Source organism: Pristiophorus japonicus, chromosome 16 (assembly GCF_044704955.1).
Source record: "Pristiophorus japonicus isolate sPriJap1 chromosome 16, sPriJap1.hap1, whole genome shotgun sequence".
NCBI lineage: Eukaryota > Metazoa > Chordata > Chondrichthyes > Pristiophoridae > Pristiophorus > Pristiophorus japonicus.
This window is the reverse complement of record NC_091992.1, coordinates 82,571,323-82,589,946: the sequence shown is the minus strand read 5'-3', so window position 1 is coordinate 82,589,946 and position 18,624 is coordinate 82,571,323.

Genomic DNA, 18,624 nt, shown 5'->3' with positions numbered 1-18,624 from the left:
ACCAGGACATTACGTCAGGATAATAAACCAAAGTGAGCCTAGAGACATTGTTTAATCAGCAATTCATTTTCAAGCTTTCAATGTATGGTATGAATAAAATTAGCTCAAATCAATTAGCTTCATTACTGTCCCTGGTTGCTGATGTTGCAATATGACTGCATTACAGTACACCAGTGCAGGGTGGTAAGAAAGAATTTGCATTTATATAGCGCCTTATCCCTAGGGACTACCTATGCACTTTATACTTGAAAGGCAATCCAGAGGGTTGTAATCACTGTGGTTACGTATGCAAATACAGCGGCCAATTTGTGCACTGCAAGGTCCCTCAAACAGCAAATGTGTGAATAACAAGTTAATCTGTTTTTGATGATGTTGGTTGAAGCAAGTCGTGTGTATATCTTTTGTCAGGTGCTGCAGCCATCTGGAGCGAATGCTGCTTTCGTAAAAACAATGGGATTGTGCAATTTAATTAGAACAGGGTTTCTGCTGTGTAATACTGCCTGTTGATCTTGTCATGCTCTACACTCCATTGACTCTGGCAGTGGCATCCAAGCACACAGTCTCTTGCTCGTTTCCATTACATTTGCTCGTGGTTTCACACTATTTATAGTCTCAGCCTCAACCGCTCTCCCAGGATTCTTTTTCGCTCACTCGTTCATGTCAGTCGGAGGCTAACCCTATCGTGCCCTCAGCCACCAGATTCATAAAGTCCACAAGGTGTGGGGGAAGCTTGGGTGAGGATTACTGGCAAGGCACAGCACGTCAGTCAGTCAGAGAAGCATCCGAGAAGGCGGCGAACACTTCGAGTCTCTTCGCCGGGAGCACGCGGAAGCCAAGTACAAACAGCGGAAGAAGCATACGACAAATCAAGCACCCCACCCACCCATCCCTCCAACGGGCCCCACCTGTGACAGAGACTGTAGATCCCGCATTGGTCTCATCAGTCACCTTAGAACTCATTATAGTGTGGAAGCACTTCATCCTCGACTCTGGCGGACTGCCTAAGAAGAGGAGCCAGAAACTGAAGGTGTAACCCTTCAGCAGCACCTGAGGAGCCTGGCCATACCCACACTGATGCTGCTGTAATCTGACTAACTCTTGCATTTTAAAATATTGGCAGCTAGAATTTCCAATGCTTAATTTTCTCCCACACTCTCATAACGATGCAGATTATTCCTCTATTGTGCTTCTCTGGCTGCTGGCCTCCGTCTGGGACCTTACCCAACTGGCCACTGAGTGACAGCCGCGGCTCAGTGGGTCACATTTTTGCCCCTGTGTCAGAAACTTGTGAGTTCACGTCCCACTCCAGAGACTTGAGCACACAAATCTAGGCTGAAACTCCATTGCAGTAAAGAGGGTGTGCTGCATTGTCGGAGGTGCATCTTTCAGATCAGATGTTAAACTGAGGCCCCGTCTGCTCTCTCAGGTGGACGTAAAAGATCCCCGCAATATTTTGAAGAAGAGCAGAGAGGTTTGCCCCTGTATCTTGGCCAATATTTATCCCTCAGTCAACATCTAAAATCAGATTATCTGATCATCATCACATTGGTGCTTGTGGGAGCTTGCTGTGCACAAATTGGGTGCCGCATTTCCTTACATTATAAAAATCAGTATGCTTCAAAAGTAGATCATTAGCCGTAAAGCATTTTGGGATAGCTTGAGGTGCTACAGAAATGCAAGTCTTTATTGTATGATCCTTGACAGTGAGTGGCAGCAAGTTAGCTGAGGCTGATTCTGTCTTCGCGCATATACTCCAACAACAAAATCTTGCATTTATATAACGCCTTTAACATAGTAAAATGTCCCAAGGCGATTCACAGGAATGTTATCAAAAAAGATTTGACACCGAGCCACATATTGGGGCAGGTGACCAAAAGCTCGGTCAAAGAGGTAGGATTTATGAAGTGTCTTGGGAGACGAGAGAGGCAGATAGGTTTGGAGAGAAAATTCCAGAGCTTCAGGCCTGGGCAGCTGAAGGCACGGCTACCAATGGTAGGGCGATGAAAATTGGAGATACACAAGAGGCCAGATTTGGAGGCGAGCATAAGATCTTATAGGGCTGGAAGAAGTTACAGACAAAGAGAGGGGTGAGTTCCAGGAAGGATATGAACACAAGGATGAAAACTTTAAAATCGAGGCATTGACGATTCGGGAGCCGATGGTGGACCTTCTGGACAGTGATCAGAAATGGCAAGGCTGGAAATCCCTGCCTCCCTGGGTCCATACTGAGTGTCTACAGACCCGGGAAGGCATCGCAAAAGATGGTTTTTGGCGCACAATAAGATATTTATTAACTTAAAATTCAATTAATTTTAATTATGTGAGGTATGTTTTTTATTTTTTATTACGTGTTTAGTGTGTTTGGGTTTTTGTTCTCATTAATAGCAATGAGAACTGGTAGATACGGAGTTCTCATTGCTATTAATGAGAAAGTTATGGAATATTGTACCTGATTGGCTGAGCCATCACACGTGACTGCATCTTCTGCGTGGGAACCTTGAGGATGGGAGCGCGCTTCGCAGCGCAGGAAGAGAAGGCGGAATCGTAGGCTCCTCCCGGACCACCAGGTACATTAGTAGAAATGTTTCAGGCCGGAGGCAATTGCCCGCGGGAAGCCTCCGACCGCAATTTCAGCCCCATTGTATTTTCCCTCTATTGTTCAAAGAGACAGGTCGATTATAGGCCATCTACCACTGCTCTATTAGTTAAACCATGTACGTTATAAATAAGTATCTTAAGTAATTCTGAGTGTGTGATGTAACGCTGGGAATCAAATCACAAGATACTTAGAGGTGAGGAAGGCCATTCAGCCCGCCTTCATTCATCCCCTTATCTGTTTGTTTCTTAAGTGATTTTCGCCTCCATCACTTTGTCCAGGAGTTCAATCCAAGTGGTGATCACATTCTGTGAAAAGAAGCTTCTGACAGCAGTTGTAAAGTTACCTTTTACAAGTTTGAACCTGCGTCCCCCACATAATAACATAAGAAATAGGAGCAGGAGTAGGCCATTTTGGCTCTTCGAGCCTGCTCCGCCATTCAATAAGATCATGGCTGATCTGATCTTGACCTCAACTCCTGCCCGCTCCCCATAACTCTTGACTCCTTCATTGTTCAAAAATGTGTCTATCTCCGCCTTGTCCTACTCTCACTGTTTAAAGTAATATTCCACATTAACCTTTTCCATACCATTTTATGTCATATATAAGATCACCTCTCGGATGTCTTCTTTCCAGGTCAAAAAGCTCAAGGGTAGAAATTCCCTACCTTATTGCCACCCCTTTGTGCTGCTATCCTGGCGTAAAATGGCAGCTGCCAATCTAGCACCATTCTCTGGCACGGGACTCGGCAGCCGTCATTTCGGTGAGGACCTTAGTGTTGCCGATAGTAACATTGACCCTGGAGATGCAAATGCGGAGAGAGTGATGTCAGTCTGCGTGCAACATTGACCTAATGTCACGCTCTGCAAACTTTGATCTTAGCGCTGAGTTTAGCGCCGGGTCTTAAGCTCGCTCTGAAAAGCGGGTGTTCAGCAGACTAAAGAGATGCTGTCAGCACTTCTTAAAGGGACACACACATCTATCAAGTAAGCTTTTGGACTGGATTTTTAACACTTTATTGAAGCAGTTGCTTGGTACAATACATGTTAAAAGTTTTTTTAAGTGTGCAGTAAGTGCTGCTGGATGCGTGCAAGGCCTCAGATGATAGAGGAAGGCCTCTGAGCAGACAGAAAATGCTTCAAATACTCAGCGGGTCAGGCAGCATCTGTGGAGAGAGAAACAGAGTTAACGTCTCAGGTCGAGATGCTGTCTGACCAGCTGAGTATTTCTAACATTTTCTGCTTCTATTCCAGATTTTGAGCATCTGTTCGTAAAGGGAAGAGGAAGATGCAGAAGAGGAGGAAGCGAAAGGAAGGATGTAACGCAGACAGCCCCTTTCTGACTGGGATATCTGGAATGGAGTCATCCACCTGTGGTTTCAGTGACTACAACCTGAATTCCCCTTTTGTCCCACACCTTACCTTCCCTCTGTCACTGAGCATCACAGTGTATTCTTGGCCATGATGCTGAAATAAAAGCCACCACAACGCAAACGTTCCAATCCAACTTTATATATCTATCCATCCACTATATCATCAAGAAATCAACTCATCACCCTTATGCATTCCCTTAGTGATTGTCTTATGTGTGCCTTTGCCTATCCTACTGATGTCACGCAGTAGCCCCCCCCCCCCCCCATCCTTGCCATGTCCCTGCCAAGAATGACCAGCACTGTCTCCTCCACTGAAATTAGGAATGGGAGGTGCGTGTTGTGTTTGGTACAGATTGTTGGTAGGTGAACGATTGGGGAGGGGGGTGGGTGAATCGTGCATTGAGACGTGTGTGAGGCGAGTTGGGCAGTTGGTAGGAGATGGTTTTTGAAGATGCATTCACTGATCTTGACCCCAGGGCTGAGGTCATGAAGCTTCTTTGGGCACTGGAGCTAGGTCGTAGTGACGACCTTGGTGATGTTGGAGGGCCTCCTGGTCCCTGTGGGTAGGGGGCTGCTCTTGCAGTGTTGACCCATTGCACAAAGCTGGAGTGCTGCATGCAAGACCCTGTGTGCTCCTTCCTTGGCTTGCTGAGCCATTTGTGTTGGTGCTGAAGCAGTTTTCCTATTTTTTTAGGAAGGGAATTCAGCTTTAAGAGCTGAAGACTTCCATTTGGCAATTGTTTTTATTTCAGAAGGCAGTTCTCCTTTAAGAGACTGAACTGCTTTCTGAGCTTTGCTTCAGGAGAATGCTGTTCTTGCTGCAATGATGCAACATTGGGGCCTCCTGCCAGAACGAACGCCAACAGAACAGTGTCGCACTGTAAGTTTAGCGCTGGGCATTAGGAGGCTGATGGGTTACCCAATAGAGTTATTTAAAATTATAAAATTTTGATAGAGTAGACAGAGAGAGTGTTTCCACTTGTGGGGAAGAGTATAACGAGAGGCCATCAATATAAGATAGTCACCAAGAAATCAAATAGGGAATTCAGAAGAAACTTCTTTACCCAGAGAGTGGTGAGAATTTGGAATTCGTACCACAGGGAGTGGTTGAAGCGAATAGTATAGATGCATCTAAGGGGAGGCTGGATAAGCATATGAGGGAGAAATGAAATAGAGGATCATGCTGTTAGAGGCAGACGAGGAAGGACGGGGGGAGGCTTCTCAGTGGAGCATAGATGCATGGACTGGTTGGGCTGAATGGCCTGTTTCTGTGCCGTATATTCTATTTAATTCTATGTAATTCACTACCACAGCTTACAATGTCAACATTAACTTGAATGATATAAGAACAACTCGATTTTATAGAAATCATTCTCATTCTTTTTCTCTCTCACGCTCACACATGAGAAACATACCTTTCCTCACAAGGTGGTGCTATTAGCTCACAAACACTACCATAAAGGGGCACTGCCATTCTGGTAATGTGCTTGGTCAACATTTATGTGTATCTTGTTTTCAGACATGACACAGCGACGCAAATCAGCTCAAAATGCCTCGCATCATCGTGGTGCACTCGTGACAGGATTCACAGACAGCTCTTTTTACTCCCCAATCCCAATCCAAATTCCAATGATCCTTTAACACTTCTTGAGCAGGTACAAACATTAAGCAAAGTTTAATATAGCTGTGACACAGACAATATTATGTTAAATGATTATGTTGGAACTTGCAAAAATACCGACTGATGCACAATGCCCTGTGTGTACCTAGTCATCTGTCACTGTGCATATTCATGTATTCATCTGTCACTACAAATATAGTTTCAAGATATAACTGATAGTGGCGGATAGTTATGGAATGATGGGTTTGCCTGAGACCAGCCCAATTTTGTTTTCATTTTCGGGATGTGGGCGTCGCTGGCAAGGCTGGCATTTATTGCCCATTCCTAGGTGCCCTTGAGAAGGTGGTGGTGGGGCTTCTTCCTGAACTGCTGCCGTTTGCGTCGTGAAGGTGCTCCAACAATGCTGTTAGGCAGGGAGTTCCAGGATTGTGACCCAGTGACAATGAAGAAACGAACGGAGATGTCTGTCCAGGTTGGTATTCAGAGGGATTTGGGGTTTCTTGTACACGAATCACAGAAAGATAACATGCAGGTACAGCAAGCAATTAGGAAGGCAACTGGTATGTTAGCCTTTATTGCAAATGCGTTGGAGTATAAGAGTAAGGAAGTCTTGCTGCAATTATATAGGGTTTTGGTGAGATCGCATCTGGAGTACTGTACACAGTTTTGGTCTCCTTATTTAAGGAACAAAATACTTGCCTTAGAGGCGGTGCAATAAAGATTCACTAGATTGTTTCCTGGGATGAGAGGGCTGTCCTATGAGGAGAGATTGTGTAGATTGGGCCTATATTCTCTGGAATTTAGAAGAACAAGACGTGATCTCATTTAAATGTACAGAATTCTTAGAGGGCTTGACAGGGTAGATGCTGAGAGGCTGTTATCCCTGGCTGGAGAGTCACGAACTAGGGGTCATAGTCCTAAATGGTTGACCCCTTATCCTGAGACTAAGATGAGGAGACATTTCTTAACTCGGAGGGTTGTGACCCTTTGGAATTCTCTACCCCAGAGGGCTGTGGATGCTTAGTCGTTGAGTATATTCGACACTGAGATTGATAGATTTTTGGGCACTAAGGGAATCAAGGGATATGGGGAGAGTGTGGGAAATGGAGTTGATATAGAAGTTTAGCCTTGATCTTATTGAATGGTGGATCACGCTTGAGGGGCTGTACAACCTATTCCTGCTCCTATTTCTTATGTTCTTATTAAGTCAGGATGGTATGTGACTTGGAGGGGAACTTGGAGGTGATGGTGTTCCCATGTACCTGCTGCCCTTGCCCTTCTCGGAGGTAGATGTTGTAGGTTTGGGAGGTACTGCCGAAAAAGTCTTGGTGAGTTGCTACAGTGCATTCTGTAGATAGTACATACTGCAGCCACGGTGTGACAGTGGTGGAGGGAATGGATGTTTAAGGTGGTGAATGGGGTGCTGATCAAGTGGGACTGCTTTGTTCTCGATGATGTTGAGTTTCTTGAGAGCTGTTCAATTGAGAGTATTCCATTACCCTCCTGACTTGTGCCTTGTAGGTGGTAGAGAGGCTTTGGGGAGTCAGGAGGTGAGACACTTGCTACAGAATACCCAGCCTTTGACCTGTTGTAGTCATGGTACTTATATGGCTGGTCCATTTAAGTTTCTGGTCAATGGTGACCCCCAGAATGTTGATGGTGCGAGATTCGACGATGGTAATGCCGTTGAATGTCAAGTGCAGGCTAGATTCTCTCTCGTTGGAGATGGTCATTGCCTGGCACTTGTGTGGCATGAATTTCACTTACCACTTATCAACTCAGCCCTGAATGTTGTCCAGGTCTTGCTGCATGTGGGCACGGACTGTTTCATTATCTGAGGAGTTGCGAATGGAACTGAACACTGAGCATTCATCAGAGAACATCCCAACTTCTGACCCAATGATGGAGGGTCATCAAGGACATTGATGAAGTAGCTGAAGATAGTTGAGCCTAGGGCGCTGCTCTGAGTAACTCCTATAGCAATGCTCTGCGGCTGAGATGATAGGCCTTTAATAACCACAACTATCTTCCATTGTGCCAGGTATGATTCCAGCCAATGGAGTTTTCCCTTGATCCTCCATTGACTTCAGTTTTACTGGGGCTCCTTGATGCCACACTTGGTCAAATGATGCCATGATGTCAAAGGCCGTCACTTTCATCTCATTTCTGGAATTTAGCTCTTGTTAGGACCAAGTTCATGTTTGGACCAAAGCTATGCTGAGGTCCTGGCGGGACAAAAACTGAGTATCAGTGAGCAGCTTATTGGTGAGTAAGTACCAATGCTTAATTTAGTAAGTGGTAAAATCATTGAAATACAGAGCTTGTATTTACATAACAACTTTCATATCCTCAGGACCTGCCAATATGTTTCACAGCCAAGGGATTACTTTTGAAGTGCAGTCATTGTTTTAGAAACATAGAAACATAGAAAATAGGTGCTGGAGTAGGCCATTCAGCCCTTGGAGCCTGCGCCGCCATTCAATAAAGATCATGGCTGATCATTCACCTCAGTACCCCTTTCCTGCTTTCTCTCCATACCCCTTGATCGCTTTAGCCGTAAGGGCCATATCTAACTCCCTCTTGAATATATCCAATGAACTGGCATCAATAACTCTGCGGCAGGGAATTCTACAGGTTAACAACTCTCTGCATGAAGAAGTTTCTCCTCATCTCAGTCCTAAATGGCCTACCCCTTATCCTAAGACTGTGTCCCCTAGTTCTGGACTTCCCCAACATCAGGAACATTCTTCTGCATCTAACCTGTCCCGGCCCTTCAGAATCTTGTACGTTTCTATGAGATCCCCTCTCATCCTTCTAAACGCCAGTGTATAAAGGCCCAGTTGATCCAGTCTCTCCTCATATGTCAGTCCAGCCATCCCTGGAAGCAGTCTGGTGAACCTTTGCTGCACTCCCTCTATAGCAAGAACGGCCTTCCTCAAATTAGGAGACCAAACTGAACACAATATTCCAGGTGAGGCCTCACCAAGGCCCTGTACAATTGCAGTAAGACCTCCCTGCTCCTATACTCAAATCCCTTCGCTATGAAGGCCAACATGCCATTTGCCTTCTTCGCCGCCTGCTGCACCTGCATGCCAACTTTCAATAACTGATGTGCCATGACACCCAGGTCTCCCATTTTGAGGGGCACCTCCCCTTTTCCTAACCTGCCGCCATTCAAATAATATTCTGCTTTCGTGTTTTTGCCACCAAAGTGGATAACCTCACATTTATTCACATTATACTGCATCTGCCATGCATTTGCCCACTCACCTAATCTGTCCAAATCACCCTGCAGCCTCTTAGCATCCTCCTCGCAGCTCACACCGCCACCCAGCTTAGTGTCATCTGCAAACTTGGAGATATTACACTCAATTCCTTCATCCAAATCATTAATATATATTGTAAAGAGCTGGGGTCCCAGCACTGATCCCTGCGGCACTCCACTAGTCACTGCCTCCCATTCCGAAAAGGATCCATTTATCCCGACTCTCTGCTTCCTGTCTGCCAACCAATTCTCTATCCACACCAGTACATTACCCCCAGTACCATGTGCTTTGATTTTGCACACCAATCTCTTGTGTGGGACCTTGTCAAAAGCCTTTTGAAAGTCCAAATATACCACATCCACTGGTTCTCCCTTGTCCACTCTACTAGTTACATCCTCAAAAAATTCCAGAAGATTTGTCAAGCATGATTTCCCCTTCACAAAACCATGCTGACTTGGACCGATCCTGTCACTGCTTTCCAAATGCGCTGCTATTTCATCCTTAATAATTGATTCCAACATTTTCCCCACTACTGATATCAGGCTAACCAGTCTATAATTACCTGTTTTCTCTCTCTCCCTCCTTTTTTAAAAAGTGGTGTTACATTAGCTACCCTCCAGTCCATAGGAACTGCTCCAGAGTCGATAGACTGTTGGAAAATGATCACCAATGCATCCACTATTTCTAGGGCCACTTCCCTAAGTACTCTGGGATGCAGACAATCAGGCCCAGGGGGATTTATCAGCCTTCAATCCCATCAATTTCCCCAACACAATTTCCCGCCTAATAAGGATATCCTTCAGTTCCTCCTTCTCACTAGACCCTCGGTCCCCTAGTACCTCCAGAAGGTTATTTGTGTCTTCCTTCGTGAAGACAGAACCAAAGTATTTGTTCAATTGGTTTGCCATTTCTTTGCTCCCCATTATAATTTCACCTGAGTCCGACTGCAAGGGACCTACATTTGTCTTCACTTTTCTGGGCAAACACTACAAACGAGATAATAGATCAGTTTGTTTTTAGGTGTTCGTTGAGAGAGGAATATTGGCCACACTGGGAGAACTCCCAGCTTTTCTTCAAAAAGTGCCACATGATTTAGTTTTGCATCTGCAAATGGGATCTCAGTTTAACATCTCAATCTGAAAGACAGCACCCCCCACAATGAATGCAGCCTTCGTATCATAATGAAAGGTCAGTCCAGCTTCTATGCTGGAGTGGGCCTTGAACAGAGCCTTGGAAACAAGAGTCCAAGCACTGAATCAAGCTGACATTTATGGATCATTCTCTGTATATTAACTGTCAAACACATACATTTGCCAGGACAATAGTAGGGTTGGAAGTACCGCAGATGTTCATTTGTATTCCTAAATTGATTGATAGAAATTTTGGTAATAATGTATAGAATAGTCTATTAATTGTAAAGTAAAATACAACCCAAATAATATTCATGATCAAGAGTGATAAAGATCTTGGCCCTTGGGCAGTCAGGTTTCTGCCCAGAAAGCACAATATTCCAGGGAGTTCAGTGATACAGACACTAGAAATATTAGAAACCATTTTTCGATGTCTTTCAAATAACTACTTATTAAAACAACCTTAACATAAGAACATAAGAAATAGGAACAGGAGTAGGCCATACGACCCCTTGAGCCTGCTCCGTCATTTAATAAGATCATGGCTAATCTGATCATGGACTCTGCCTGCTCCCCATAACCCCTTATTCCCTTATTGGTTAAGAAACTGTCTATCTCTGTCTTTAATTTATTCAATGTCCCAGCCTCAATAGCTCTCTAAGGCAGTGAATTCGACAAATATACAACCATCTGAGAGAAGAAATTCCTCCTCATCTCAGTTTTAAATGGGCGGCCCCTTATTCTAAGATTATGCCCCCTAGTTCTAGTCTCCCCTTATCAGTGGAAACATCCTCTTTGCATCCACCTCGTCCAGCCCCCTCATAATCTTATATGTTTCGATAAGATCACCTCTCATTCTTCTAAATTCCAATGAGTAGAGGCCCGACCTACTCAACCTTCTGACATGCAGGTCTGAAGTGAGCCTTTGGCTTAGTGATAGCATTCCTGCCTCTAGGATTCCCCCCCTCTGAGTCAGAAGGTACAGGGCTTGAACCCCTATCCAGACACTCCCTGCGAATGGAGACCAGAGCTCCAGCTTTGAATTCTGTGTTGACATCCAAGCTGGATACTCGTGTCCAGTGTGTGTGAGTGGCCCCCTCCCACTCATTGTACAGCTGTATATGATGTGGAGCCCATAAAACCCTCCCGCTATATAGGACTAACCACCCTATCGGCTGGTATAAGATGGATACGGCCATGGAAGAAGCATTCACGGGCCTGTCAGACTGTTAATCAGCCTGCTAACCTTTCCACCACTTCGCACTGTTCTCCAGGGGAAGAATGTGAAGATATGAAAACAACAACCATGCAGGTTCTATTTTAAAAACTGCAAATTCTCAAAATTTACAGCAGGTCTGATGGCATTGAAACAGAAGCATAGGACCTCGAGTAGGGCCTTGAGCCTGTACCGCCGCTCAATTTGATCATGGCTGACCTGTAACACAACGCCATTTGCTATACAAAACCCTGGTTAGACCACACCTGGAGCACTATGAGCAGTTTTTGTAAAGTCCTGTCCCTGCAGTACAGACTCACACGAGGCACATGCTGAAGTCAAGGTCACTCAGGACCTGTGCCTTTATTACACAGCTCTCGAATGCCACACTTGCCTGAGACCGGTCTTTATATACCTGTGCAGAACAGGTATCCCTTGTCTCCTGCAAGTGCACACCTGGTGGTAAGGTAAGCTTGTGGTTACAGGTCATATCTGGTTACAGTCATGTATAGCATGGTAAGATACAGTTATGTACAGTAGTGTGAGATACATGACATCACCCTCCCCCAAGGTCTTATTGTCTTTATAGGTTCAGTCTCTCAGGTGGTCTACGCTCTCGTGTGGTGCGTCTTAGTTGTGGTTCAGTTATTTGCCTTAGTGCCTGTTTTTCTTTCGGTGTGATTACTGGTATCTTGCCTGGGCTGTCTGTTTCGTTCAGTATGATTGTTGGTGTCTCGCCTGGGCTGTCTGTTTGGATTGCTCTTTTCTCAGGTTGTTCCCTCTGTCTGTCCACCGGGTGTGGTGTGAGTTCCACATTGTAGTCTGCCTCTGGTTCAGCAGTATTGTTGGTGAATCTACTTTTGACTTGGTCTACATGCCTCCGGCAGGTTTGGCCATTGTCCATTTGTACCACCAGTAGCCTGTTTCCTTCCTTTCCTGTTACTGTCCCTGCAAGCCATTTGGGACCCCTGCCGTAGTTTAGCACAAACACTTTGTTCCCTATCTCATTCCACCTTCCCCTCGAATTTCGGTCATGGTGCTCAGTTAGCTTACGGCGCTTTGCCTCAACGATTTCATGCATGTCTGGGAGGATTAATGAGAGCCTTGTCTTTAAGGTCCGTTTCATCAATAGTTACGCGGGGGGAACCCCAGTCAACGAATGCCAGCAGCAGTCGCGACAGGCGGCTCTGCAACGTGGGACCTTGGATTTTGAGCATGCCTTGTTTAATGATTTGCACTGCTCGCTCCGCCTGGCCGTTGGACGCCGGCTTGAATGGTGCCGTCTTAACGTGGTTTATGCTGTGGTCACTTATGAAATCTTGGAATTCTGTGCTGGTGAAGCACAGATCATTATCACTGACCAATATGTCAGGAATTCCGTGCGTTGCAAACATAGTTCCAAGGCGCTCCACAGTGGTGGAGGTGGTGCTCGAGTTTAAAATGGTGCATCCGATCCACTTTGAAAATGTATCGACAACTACGAGGAACATTTTGCCCATGAATGGGCCCGCATAGTCTACGTGCACCCGCAACCACGGTTTGGTGGGCCAGGGCCAGGGGCTCAGGGGGGCCTCCCTGGGGGCATTACTGAGTTGGGCACAAATGGTGCACCGTCGGACGCAGAGCTCCAAGTCCGCGTCAATGCCAGGCCACCAGACGTGGGATCTGACTATGGCCTTCATGAGAACGATCCCCGGGTGCTCGCGGTGGAACTCACGGACAAATGCCTCTTTGCCTCGCAGAGGCATAACTACTCGGCTGACCCACATCAGGCAGTCTGCTTGTAGTGACAGCTCATGCATGCGCCTATGGAAAGGTTTGATCTCCTCGGGGCAGGCATCGCGAGCCTCTGCCCAGTTACCAGTTAAAACACATCTTTTTACGAAGGATAAATTGGGGTCGCTGGTCGTCCAGGCTCTGATTTGGCTGGCGAACCGTCATGGGCGAACCTGTGGACTTAAAGGCATTGATTGCCATGACTATCTCACAGTCCTGTTCATCAGACCCTTCCGTGGTCACCAGGGGTAGCCTGTTAAGCGTGTCGGCACAGTTGTCTGTGCTTGGTCTGTGCCTTATGGTGTAGTCGTAAGACGCCAGCATGAATGCCCACCGTTGAATGTGCACCGAGGCGTTGTCGTTTATTGCCTTGCTCTCGAATAGTAGGGATGTGAGGGGCTTGTGGTTGGTTTCTAACACGAACTTGGCTCCGAAAAGGTATTGGTGCATCTTTTTGACACCGTACATGCACGCGAGCGCCTTCTTCTCCACCATTCCGTACCCGCGCTCCGCCCGCGAAAGTGACCTGGAGGCATAAGCAATGGGTTGTAATTTACCCGCATCATTGACATGCTGTAAAACACACCCGACCCCGTACGCTGATGCATCACATGTGAGAACTAGCTTTTTACCTGGATCAAAGAAAGCCAAAACACTGTTGGAACATAGAAGGTTGTGTGCCTTATTGAAGGCACATTCCTGTGCGTCCCTCCAAAATCAATCGCACCCCTTTCTGAGTAGCACGTGGAGAAGCTCCAGCAGCATGCTTAAGTTCTGCATAAAGTTCCCAAAGTAATTGAGTAGCCCGAGAAAGGCTCGTAATTCTGAGACATTCCGGGGCCTGGGTGCTAGGCGAATTGCTTCGGTTTTGGACTCTGTTGGGGGGATTCCATCAGCGGCAATCCTTCTGCCCAAAAATTCAACCTCGGGCGCGAGAAACAGGCACTTGGGTTTCTTAACTCTTAGGCCTACCCGATCCAACCGCTTTAGTACTTCCTCCAAATTGCGGAGATGGGAGTCGGTGTCCCTGCCCGTGATAAGTATGTCGTCTTGAAATACAACCGTCCCCGGGACGGACTTGAGTGGACTCTCCATGTTGTGCTGGAATATAGCAGTTGCCGACCTGATGCCAAATGGGCATCGATTGTACATGAAAAGGCCTCGATGTGTGTTGATGGTGGTGAGTAGCTTAGACTCTTCGGTCATTTCTTGCGTCATATACGCAGATGTGAGATCTAGTTTTGAGAAAAGTTTTCCTCCAGCCAATGTGGCAAATAGGTTTTTCGCTCTGGGCAGCGGGTATTGGTCCTGTAGGGAGACTCTGTTTATGGTAGATTTGTAATCCCCACAGATTCGTATGGATCCATCAGGCTTCATGACTCGGACGATGGGACTTGCCCAGTCGCTAAATTCCACGGGTGAGATAATGCCTTCCCGCAGAAGCCTGTCTAGTTCATGTTCAATCTTTTCCCTCATCACATAGGGCACAGCCCTAGCCTTGTGATGGACCAGTCTTACATCTTGTGTGATGTAGATTTTGACTTTAGCCCCTTTGAAGGTGCCCACACCTGGCTGAAAGAGATGTTCAAATCGACTTAGAACTGTTGAGCAGGAGGTCAGTTCCTCTGACGACATGGCGTGAACATCATCCCATTTCCAATTTAGTTTTGCTAGCCAGCTTCTCCCCAGCAGTGCTGGGAGATCTCCGGGGACAATCCACAGGGCAGTTCGGTTCACTGTCCCTTTGTGTGTGACTGAGAGCATGGCGCTGCAAAGGACTGGGACGATTTCTCTGGTCTGGTTTGGTGTCGACCCTTGTGAGTTTTGGTCTGTCGCTTTTGTGCGGCCACAGCTGTTCAAATTGTTGAGTGCTCGTGAGAGATTGACTCGCTCCCGTATCCAGCTCCATGTTGACGGGAGTCCTGTTGAGTAGGACCCTCATCATTATTGGAGGCGTCTTGTTGTAAGAGCAGTGGCCATTGATCGTGTTGACCCGCTGTACCTCGGTGTCCCGGGTACTGTCCCCACCGTCTTCTGGTCCGCTTTCCGACCCTTCCGATTCGTATACCAGCTGAGCTGCCGTTTTTCTGCACATGCGGGCCAGATGTCCTGTATAGTTGCAGTTTCTGCAAACGGCATGCTGAAATCGACACCCCCTTGATGAGTGCCTTCCCCCACATCTCCAGCACAGACCGCTTCCATTGTTTCCAAAGGATGATCTGCGTCTGGCTGATCTCTCTTGAGCTTCTCTCAGTTTGTAGTTGATTGCTCGCATTGTGGGTTGATGAGGTGTGAACGGCCGTTCATGTGGCCCTTGATGGCTTCTGGCGCCACTGCCTGCTGTTGAGGGCCTGCTCTCCTGCCTTTGTCTGTGTGTGGGGGTAGCAGCTTGTTTCATGCTGTGAACTCCTTGTTCCAATGTTTCGTTAGTTGTCGTACCCGCAGTGTAGATCAACCTCGTTTCTTCTTCTCCTGCCAAGAATGTCTGTGCGACCAGTGCTGCTGCCTCTGGGGTCAAGTTCTTGGTCTCTATGAGCTTTCGGAATATGCCTGCGTGGCCTATTCCTTCAATAAAAAAGTCTCTCAGTACTTCTCTCCTTAGTTCATCGGAGAACTCACATAAGCTAGCCAACCTCCAAAGTTCCGCCACGAAGTCGGGTATGCTCTGGCCCACACAGCGTCTGTAGTTGTAGAACCTGTGTCTGGCCATGTGTAGGCTGCTCGCTGGCTTCAGGTGGTTTCTTACCAGTGTGCTCAACTCTTCAAACAACTTGCTTGTTGGATTCTCAGGTGCCAGCAGGTCCTTCATTAAGGCGTATGTTTTCGAGCCACAGCTGGTCAAGAGATGGGCTCTTCTCTTGTCTGGCTTATCGTCACCTAACCAGTCTTTGGTTACAAAGCTTTGCTGGAGCCTTTCTATAAAGTCCTCCCAATTATCTCCAACATTGTATTTTTCATCTGAGCCATTGGTCGCCATTCTGTGGATTCTGTAATCCCGTAACTCGTCGCCACTGTAAAGTCCTGTCCCTGTAGTACAGACTCACACGAGGCACACGCTGAAGTCAAGGTCACTCAGGACCTGCACCTTTATTACACAGCTCTCGAATGCCACACTTGCCTGAGACCTGTCTTTATATACCTGTGTAGAACAGGTATCCCTTGTCTCCTGCAAGTGCACCCCTGGTGGTAAGGTAAGCTTGTGGTTACAGGTCATATCTGGTTACAGTCATGTATAGCATGGTAAGATACAGTTATGTACAGTAATGTGAGATACGTGACAGTTTTGGGCACCACATCTTATACAGGATATATTGGCCTTGGAGGGAGTGCAGTGTAGGTTTACCAGAATTATACCTGGACTTCAAGGGTTAAGTTACGAGGAGAGATTACACAAATTAGAGTTGTATTTAATTGAATTTAGAAGGTTAAGGGGTGAAGTGATTGAAGTTTTCAGGATATTAAGGGGAACAGATCGGGTAGATAGAGAGAAACTATTTCTGCTGGTTGGGGATTCTAGGACGAGGGGGCATAGTCTAAAAATTAGAGCCAGGCCTTTCAGGTGTGAAACTAGGAAACACTTCTACACACAATGGCTGGTAGAAGTTTGGAACTCTCTTCTGCAAATGGCAATTGATGTTAGATCAATTGTTCATTTTAAATCTGAGAGTGATAACTTTTTGTTAACCAAAGGTATTAAGGGATATATGGACCAAAGGCAGGTATATGGAGTTAGGTCGCAGATCAGCCATGATCTCATTGAATGGCGGAACTTTTCAATTTTCCCCTTATCCCACAAAATCTATCAATCTCTCACTTGAAAATTTCCATTGTCCCTGAATTCACAGCTTGTTTTGAGGAGAGAAATTCAGATTTGCATGAAAACATGCTTCCTAATTTTATTGCTATTATAAGATTATAACCTGGATTCCCCCACCAGAGGCAGTAGTTTAATTGTATCTACCCTACTGAATCCTTTTATCACTTTGAACACCTCGATTAGATCACCCCTTAACTTTCTAAACTCAAGGGAATGCAAGCCTTGTCTATACAACCTGTCTTCATTATGTAATCCTTTAGGCCTGTTATCATTCTGATGAATCTGCACAGAATTCCTTGCAAGGCCAGATGAGGTCTGTTGAAGGCTCTGTACAACTAAAGCATCACTTCCCCAGTTTTGAATTTCAATCCCCTTGAGATAAAGGCCAACACGAGGCCAACATTAGCCTTTTTGATTAATTTTTGTGAAGCGCCTTGGGACATTTTACTACGTTAAAGGTGCAGGTTTTTGTTGTTAAATCCTGATATTATTCTGGTGCATCTGTGCTGCCTCCCTTCTAACACCAATGTATCTTTCCTGAGGTTTTGTGATGAAAATTACTCACAGTACCCCAGATGGGATCTGCCCAAGTCTCTGTACAACTGAAGCGTCGCTTCCACACTTTTGAATTCCAATCCCCTTGAAATAAAGACCAACATTCCATTAGTTTTTTTTGCTTACTTTTTGCACCCATGCACTAGGTTTTAGTAATTTATGTACAAGGACATAGGGGCCGATTTTCATCAAGGCCTTCGCCCGCCAAAGTGCCGCCAATGGCCACCGAGATACAGGACGGTTCTTTGGGCGGGATATTCATGGCCGAGGTCCCTCAAAGGTTGGCGGACGTACATCGCCAATCTCGGTGGCAGCGAGCGGGAGGTCTCATGCTCGGCGGCAGAGGCACTTGCCGCCCACATTGCCGCCAAGGATGGAGTTGGGCCCACGGAGGGTCGAAGAGCTGAAAATAAAAATCAGCAGTAAAAAATACAAAAACTATCGGAAGATAGACCCAGGGGATCCTATGGTGTATGAACTCCGTACTGTGAGCCAGTGACCAGGTGTAACCCGGTCAGTCTTTAATGGCTTCCAGAAGTGACAATACAAAGGTGAAGTTCAGGTTATATACCGGGCCCAGCACGAGTGTACCTATGACCCTAGGACCTCCGATGGTAGTGCCCTTTGGTGGTGGGCAGACCTTATGTACATACATTACATCATTCCCCCCACCCCCAGTTCTTGGCACAAGTCCATATTACAAGTTCAGATGGTCCGGAGCTCTTCGCTCCCTGGTTGACCGTCTCAGTACAATTCCAGTGCTTTCCGAGTCTCTCACGACTTGGGGCTGGGCATTGACCACAGTGGGTTCTTCTGATGGCTGGACATAGAAACATAGAAAATAGGTGCAGGAGTAGGCCATTTGGCCCTTCAAGCCTGCACTGCCATTCAATAAGATCATGGCTGATCATTCCTTCAGTACCCCTTTCCTGCTTTCTCTCCATACCCCTTAATTCCCTGAACCGTAAGGGCCATATCTAACTCCCTCTTGAATATATCCAGTGAACTGACGTGAGTTGGTTAGTCGTCTAAACTCGCGGTGTCTTCTTCCAACTGTTCCGGTTCGTCAGTGTGTCTTAGCTTGATTTGATCAATGTGTTTCCTGCACATCTGCCCATTCTTGAGCTTAACCATAAACACCCAGTTACCCTCCTTATCCGTAGTATTGCCTGGGAGCCACTTGGGCCCTTGACCATGGTTAAGTACATACACTGGGTCATTTACAGATATGTCGCGTGACACTGTGGCGTGGTCGTGATACCACTGCTGGAGTTG